Consider the following 9,137-nt stretch of genomic DNA (forward strand, 5'->3'; position numbering starts at 1 on the left):
ATTCCTAATACCGTTTGGAAAAAAAAAAATTTATTTTTATTTTTTTTTCAATTGTGGTAATTGAAACAATTTCGGCAATGCAATTGCCACAATTGAAAAAAAAAAAAAACCCACAATTTAAAAAAAAAAAAAATTTCCCCACAATTGTGGCAATGGTATTGCCGAAATACCATTGCCACAAATTTAAAAAAAAAAAAAAAAAAAATTCCCCACAATTGTGGCAATGGTATTGCCGAAATACCATTGCCACAAATTAAAAAAAAAAAAAAATTTCCCCACAATTTCGGCAATGGTATTGCCGAAATTGTGGGATTTTTTTTTTTTGGCACTCACACATTGCACTCCTCACACGCACAAACTGGGGCAGATTGGGCAGAGGAATTACGGCAATACCATTGCCGTAATTCAACTTTTTCTCTCTCTCCTCCACTTTTCTCATTCTCTCTCCTCATTTTTCTTGAATTTCGGCAACGCTGTTGCCGAAATTCAACCTCTCTCCTCATTTTGCCAAAAAACTTCAAACAGTACCTATAATGCAAAAATATTTTAATTTTGGCAATATTTAGCCAAAAGACTCACGTTTCTTCTTAACTGTTTCTTTGCACGCTTTGTTTTCTTTTCTGTCAAAATCATCAGTGCTTCAATTTTTTTTAAAAAAGGGTAGGCCCTTAATCATTTGCTTTTTGACAAATGAAACCAAATGCGGACTAAATTCAAATGTGATTTTCTTTTTGTCGGCCACTTGTGAATTTTGATTGTCCTTCGATCTTTACGTTTGGAAAGTTTTACTACTTTCTCTTTTCTTTATGGTCAGGGTATAATTTGATGATTTTTTTTTTCTCTCATGAATATGGAATACATTTTTAAAACTCAAAAGATTTTGTTATTTCGACCAACAAAAAAAAAAAAAAAAATTATATTTTTTGTTACAATTTTATGAGGTTTTTACTATATAATGCTTACATAAAATTACTTGCATAAAAAAAGAAAATTAAAATAATTTCACCGTTGCACAATATTATGATTCAATAATTAACATATTCTATTGGCTACTTTTTATTAATTCTCTATATGTTATCATTTACTACTTTTTCTTTATAATCTTTTTTGACCATTTAAAGGCAAAGTCACGAGGGTAACAGATCACTGCGTTTTATGTAGTCAACGTTCTTATGTAATGAAGGTTTACATAGGACCACTTTTTTCTATTTATTTATTTTTTGTTTTTGTTTTGGGGAGTTCACATGGAACACTTGATAATTAAAAAAATAATGTTTACATGAGAGGTGGGAACAATAGTATTCTGTAAGATATGTTCATCAAAAAAGTATTCTGTAAGATATATCTTTATCATTGTAGCTTCTCTGTTCTTTTCTTGAGCTTTCCAAAAAAAGGTGAATACTCTCTCCCTCACAATTTTCGTTTTTCTTTCTTTTGCTGATTTTTTTATTGTTTCTTAACCCTTAAGTTGATGAAATTTTATGTGTTTTTTTTATTTATTTAAATTCTACATAGTCTTGATTCATTTTAGTGTTGTATTTTTTTAATTCTCTATCACAAGTCTGCTCTTTCTCTCTTATAATTTATGATGATTTTAGTTTGGATTAATATTTGATTATTTTGAAAGTGGAGATTTGAGTTTGGCCAAAATACCATTTTCGTCCTTCCATTTGGGGGTTACAATTAATTTGGTCCCTATATATATATTTATACAAGATATAATTCTACTCTAGCCTAATCTAAGTGTATATGTGTGTGAAACTCCCTTCTAGAGACTTGAACTCCGACCTTTGCCCCCCACACCCCACAAGCATTTATACTTGTGTAATGACCATCGCACTAAGGGTGCGCGGTGATCTCTATATTTTAATAATAATCAATTTAGTCCATATTATTTTTAATTTGCCTTCAATCTGATCTCTATTATTAACTCACTTACAGAAAATACTTACGTGACAAATGGTGTACATTATTGGCATGATTAAGCTGACATGTCTAAATTTTAAAGACCACATAAGCGCTTAGATGTCAGAATCAAGCCACATCAACGTTTACAAATACTTTCTTATACCAAATTTTATCTTAAAATTTTTATTATTATTAATTTTCTTACCATTTCTTGACAACCAAACATATTTTTATTTTTATTTTCTCAATTTTTATTTTTTACTTTCTTGCATTGTCTTCGTAACCAAACAGTATACCCTACAATTAGGTTCACCAACACTATCATAGTCTTCTTTGGGTGGGAGTCTTCTTCTAGTTCTAGATATTATTCTATGTCATTTTGTTTTTCTTCTTCGGATTTGTTTGTGCAGAGGGACTAGAGTGAAGGTTAAAATGGAAGCGCTAAACAGCAAGTGAAGCTCTATTAGTGTGAGGGGTTTGATGGATTTTGGGGTACAAAAGAATCCTTTCTACAAATCCAGCCGAGTTATAGAACACACCATTGTAATCTTGGCAAGCTGAGGGGTCAACACTCAAAACCCACAAGCTATTGTATGAATCACTGGCGATATAAGTGAAATCTCTTTCTCAGTTATTGGTGACACCGTAGCAATTCCTTATGAATGTGTACTGGAAAAAAAATTAAAAGAAAAAAAAAGTGAATGTGTTGATCCTTTTTATTAGTAGGAAAGATTAAGATTTTAATAGTAGTTTTTGTTATTTGAATTTTTTTAATTATTAAAATGATGATGTGGCATTTTTAGTATCTAATTTAATTTTTATTTAAATGACCATGTAGGATTCAAGTGTGCCAATATTGTACATTGTTTGCCACGTAAGCATTTTCTATCAGTAGTTAATAGTTGAGGCTAAAGACCAAATTGACCATAAGTTAAAAATAACAAAAACTAAATTAACTGTTACCAAAATGTAAAGAAAAAGATAGTATTTTAGCCTTTGAGTTTATATTCAAATAAAATCTATATGGTTATATATTTTTTTAAAAAATTATTATATTGCCTATCTTTAATGCTTTTAGATTAATTTTATAAAATAACAATATATATATATATTTTTTTTTTTTGATGAACTATAATAATAATAATAATATAGTGGCTACAGTGGGAGACATTTTTATCAGCATTGAGTCGATAAAGTGTCAGTTGACTCGTGACTTACCTCAACGACACAGAAGACTTACCACAATACTATAGTCAATAACAATAGGGATCCCTCTTCCACGAAGTTTCCCCCGTGCAATTTTCCACCGAGGGTGTCCCACACGTTCTGTATTTTCCTCAAAGAGAGAGTCATGTGTGGACATCATTATCATTGTAGCTTCTATTTTCTCTCCTTCAGCTTAAAAAAATAAATAAAAAAATAAAAAACGGCGTAAATGCCCAATTCTGAAATGAAAAGAGACAAAAAGAATTCGTAAAGAAACGACGAGTTGGAGAGACTTAGCAAAGTCAGAACCACACAATAGAAAGTGTAAATGCCCAGTTCTGAAATGAAACAAGGAGTTTCTTGGCCTGAAAAAGTTGAGGAATTTGAAAAACAAACCCCTCTGGAAAATCTAGATTGTGAAACTGTTACTCATGACAATAGAAAGGAAACAGAGCAACATAATGAAGTGGTAGGGACTTCTGATGTTTTAGCAGTTGAATCTCAGAGGATTTGCATAACAGGCGGTTCTTTAAACGTCTAGTGTGTTTTTAATAGTCATGTGATTGGTAAAAAGTACTTGGAAAATCTAGAGCAGTTTCATGGCCATAGTCCCTTGTATAGACAAGCAGGACTTCAAGCTTTTACCTATCTACCTTTTACACAAAGGACAATAGATGTCATTACAAAAATTCATGATTTTAGAGGAACCTGAATAAGAATTTGATATCAATGAAAAACTTTTATTTACCATGGCAATTTGAGAATTGAAATGTCTGTCAACTTTCAAAATGGAAATCAACTCCAGTGAGTTTGAAAAAAAAAAGAAAAAAGACTTGTTGAGGTCCAATCAAAAGATAACTTTAGTTTAGAATTATTATTTTTGTATATATTACCTTCAATTAGTTTGAAAGAAAATCCTTTCAACTCACTAGCGATTAATAAAATCATTCATGTATAATTTTAGTCATAGGACAAAATTTGGATTTAAACTTCACTGAACCAATAATAGTAAGATGTCATGTGTCACTCTCATATAGAGATGAAACCAAGATTTAGAGTCTCAAAGCACTCACATTAGTTCTTATATTATAGAAAATTTATCACATTTTAGCCAACTAAGTCCAAAATTCACTCACATCAAATTATGCAAAATTGTGTAAAAATACATTATTGCTACAATATTTATGTAAATTTACACTAGCACTATTTATATTGTATTTAGCTTTTTACTCTCTCTTTACGTATGTCGAGGATGAAGGAAGAAAGTAAATGATGGTTGTTTTTTGTGAAAAAATAGAAACTTCTAAAAAAATCAAGGAAAATTATTATTTTAAAGAAATATAGTGCAAAGTAGATAATCTAATGTGAGGTGTTTCGAAAAGTGAATATGTAAAATAAAATAAAAATAGTTTTTTTGGTTAAAATAGATAGAAATTTTTTTCATGAGCTAATGTGAATAGGAGACCAAATTAAGTATGAAAAAAAAAATCATAAAAACCAATTTTTTAATACAATGCAATACACTAGTCCATTAAAAGATGCAAATCAATGATGCAATCAGTAAAGTGTCACAAATTTCATTCTTAATATGAAAAAAAATAAGGAATTACATGAAATAATTTTATTTCTCATAGGCTACTTTTATAAGTCGGATGGGCTAATTTTGTAAGGCTAGGACTGAAAAAGAATAGTGATTGGGCCCATCAAGAAAGCAACGAAGATAAAGTACGAAAGAATGGTACATCACTCGGTGCATTAAATTTAATAAGAAACTGATCAATTTTTCTTACACGGTATGACTCTACATGCAATAAAGATAAAGTGAGAAAGCAATGAAGATAAAGCGAGAAAGCAACGAAGAATTAGATCAATTTTTCTTACACGGTACTAGCCATTTAATTGAAAGTGTTGGAGGTTGGGATGATAAGTTGTATTTTTCATTGATGTTCAAGTGAGAAAGAGACAAAGATAAGGACAACTCTACATGCAAAAGTCATTTTCAAGTTTGTACGAAAATAATGGAATGAAATCTCAGCTTCGTGGAAGCTCTTTGTTGACTCATGGCTTGAGTCATGAGTTATGGCTTCAATTGGATGTTTATTATTGTTGGGAGCCTCTTACCATTGAATATTCAAGTAAGTTCTTTTACCCTCCACTAACATTTCTAATAATAAAGAGAAAATTATGTTTACAATATTTTTATAATATTTTTACAATGAATTCAATAGGCAGGTTATTACTAATTGTTATTGGCGGTAAAAAAAGTAATTTTAATAAGGATTTAAATTAAAACTAATAACAACAAACCACCAAAGGTTTGTAGTAAAATATTGTGTACGTAACATTTCTCTTTAATAAATTCTATAAAAGTCTTGTAACTTAATTGATATTTACTGATAGAATATATTAGTCTAAGTGGTATATCTTCAGGTACAAAGTCCTTGAAAGTTGGGCATAGAGGTTCCAGATGCAACGGTTAGTATTTAGTAGATATTCTAATCATTCTTTTAATAAAGAAAAAAAAATTACACTTTCTATTATTTATAGCAAAAAGTATGTGTTTTAATTACCCCACCCTATAGTCAATTTAATAGAAAAATAAATAAATTCATGAGTTCAATTAGAGCATTCGCACTAGCTCATACAAAATAACATAAAGCCTAAAGAATCCCAAAAATCACCAACATCATATCATGAATATGTTATGCAAAATAAGGTTTTGCTATAATGCTTGTGCAAATACACAAGTCAGTAGCTTGTGCAAGATAATTTTTTATTATTTCTTTACATTTCTTAAGAACAAAAAAAAGTGAATAATAATTATGTGTGAAAAAAAAAATTTAAAAAAAAGAAAAATTGATATTTTAATTAAATAAAATATATAATAAATAATTAGATATGATTGTTTTGAAGGAACTGCAACTTAATGGATGATATTTGTTGACTCATGACTTGAGTCATGAGTCATGGCTTCAATTGGATATGAAAGTGCATGGAACATCCCCACCCCAAACATGTCTATTTTATGAACTTATAACATGCATGTCAGAGTATTTGCTCAAAGAGACACTAATGACCATACCTAAATGCCAGCATTACTTATTTGTTGAATGGCGTAGCTTGAATGCTAGTACCCTATCAGTTGAAATTCTACTAAATAATTAAAGCCAATGGATATTTTATGAGAAAGTGCTAATATTAAGGAAAAGTAAGTAAAAAAAAGATAAAATTTTTTTGGAACACATTAAACCCCCCACACTTTTAGATTGGACATATTTTAAACCTCACACTTTCATATTTCATAAATAGGACACTTTCTTTTTTTTAATGAAGCATAAATAGGACACTTAAAACTCCAGATTTGGATTTATATATATTTGTGGAAGTATGAAATTTAAAGTATCCCATTTAAAAGTTAAACTCAGTTTGGAGTATAACGAATCCTAGGAATTAAACTACAAGATTTTTATATACTTTTCCCTAATAATAATTTTCCCTTTCAATTCATGATGATGTGTACATAAACATTGTTAGAGCATTCTTATCAAGGATTGCAAAAAATTTAGCATTTACTATCTCAAATCCTAATTTTATAACATATAACACCCCACTTTACAACATCTCCTTTATCAAAACTTGTATTTTTTTTAACATTTCATTTAAATATTCTTTCTTTATCATTTTTTATTTTTCCTTCTCTCTCTTTGTCTCTCTCTTTCTCAATTAAATAAAAAAGTGGGCCCCAATTGAATAAAAAAATAATTTACATTTTACCATTTGGTGAACAGTGTAGTTTCAAATATGAAACCGCACTGTTCATCAATGCCAAAATTTTTGGCATTTACAACTCTTGATGGAGCAAATTTTTGAGTAAAAAATGCTATAAAAAACGTTTTTTAGCATTTAAAACCCTCAATAAGAATGCTCTTACAATTTACAAGTTGTATTTGACTTTTCTTCTCTTGTTTGAGCTGTTCTTTGTTGAATAGCCACATGATGGCCCACATCTCAAACTTCACGCCAATTAATTGGATCAGAAATTCCTCTTCCACGAAGCTTCCTCACGAGGGTGTCCCACACGTCAATTGATTTGAGTTACTGTTTTCTTACTCGGCATGACTCTTCACGCAATAAAGATAAAGTGAGAAAGCAATGAAGAAATTGATCAAATTTTTCTTACATTGTACTAACCATTTAATTGAACGTGTCGGAAGTTGAGAGACAAGTTGTATTTTCAAGTGAGAAAAAAACAAAGATAAGGACGACACGAGTTCCAGCCAAATACCACTATTTTTCGAAAATGCCATACTCGAATATTATGAAAGAGCAATTACCGCTGCAACAGCACTCACACGGTCAACAATTGTGGCTGTTGGTTTCTCTTTTTTCTTTCTTTTGTCAGGATCACATGGGAAAAGGTGTGAAAAACAATTGTGGCTGTCTCACGCAGTAAACAATTGTGGCTGTGGGCTTCTTTTTTTTCTTTCTTTTGTCAGGGTCACGTGAAAAAAGGCAGTGAAAAAGGTGCGAAAGAATTTAAAACCCAGGTAATAAGTTATGGTCTGGTTAACGTGTGCCACAAGGGCACGTTAATATATTTCTATTTGAAAAAATTTTATCAAAAATTAAAAAAGTTGTTAATTTTTTTTTTAATTTTTAATAATTTTTTTAAAAATATATATATTATTTTGTGCTCTTAGAGCATGCATTAGTAAAATCCATAAGTTATATATAACAAGAAACTCAAGTTCTATAAACAGCCGTTTGGTACATGTGTTTAAACATATATTTTTAGTTTTTAAAAAATATTATATGTATTTTCATATACTTTTTTAGCAATACGTATTTTTAAAAAATATAAACAACATTACTAGAACAACGTTACCAAACAGCCCCTAAGAAACTCGATTTTTGTAAACTCGAGTTTTATGTCAAACTCAAGTTTTACAAAATCGAGTTTCAAGAAAGTAATTGCTACATATTTTTTAAACAGTGGTAAAATACTAATAATTTTGATAAATAGTGGTATTTGACTATTTTTGCCCGCATCAACATGCAAAAGTCGTTTTTCAAGTTTGTATGAAAATAATGGAATGAACCTTACCTTTGTGTACGCTAAAATTTTTATTTTTATTTATTTTTTTATTTTTTTGAGAAACAAAGCTAATTGTTGCCTCATGACTTGAATCATGAGTCAAGGCTTCAATTGGAGACAAAGGTGCATGGAACATTTTGCATAGCACCGTACCAAACTTTTCTATTATTGTGGGAGCCTCTTACCAATGAATATCTAGGTAAGTTCTTTTACCCTCCACTAATTTTTCAAATATTTAATAAAGAGAAATGTATGTTCATAATATTAATTTTTACAACAAATCCTAAGTAGTAAGTTATTACTAGCTGTTTTTCGTGGTAAGAAAGTAATTTTAGTAGGGGTTAAATTATAACCAGTAACAACAAACTATCTAGGATTTGTAATAAAAATATTGTGTAAGTTGCATTTATCTTTAATAAATTCTCTAAAAGTTTTGTAACTTAATTGATACTTTCTTATGAAACATGTCGGTCTAAGTGGTACATCTTCAACTACAAATGTCTTGAAAGTTGGGGATAGAGGTTCAAGATGCAACAACTAGTATTTAGTAGATATTCTAAGCATTAATAAAGAGAAAAAAAAAAAAACACTTTATGGTATTATAGCAAAAGGTATGTGGTTTAAATACCCCAATTAACTTCACTATCAAATCAATAAATAAATAAATTCATGAGTTCTATTAGAGCATTCACACTAACTCATATAAAATAATATAAAGCCTAAAGAATCCAAAAAATCACAAACATCATATCATGAATTGGTTATGCAAAATGAAATTTTGGTATAATGCTTGTGCAAATAAACAAGCTACAGTAGGTTAAGAAAAATAATTTTTTATTATTTCTTTTCATTTCTAGAGGACAAAAAAAAAAAAGTAAATGATAGTTGTTGTGCATGAAAAAAAAATTGATATTTTAATGAAATAGAG

This window comes from Quercus suber, unplaced genomic scaffold, assembly GCF_002906115.3.
Source record: "Quercus suber isolate HL8 unplaced genomic scaffold, Cork oak 2.0 scaffold_112, whole genome shotgun sequence".
Lineage (NCBI taxonomy): Eukaryota > Viridiplantae > Streptophyta > Magnoliopsida > Fagales > Fagaceae > Quercus > Quercus suber.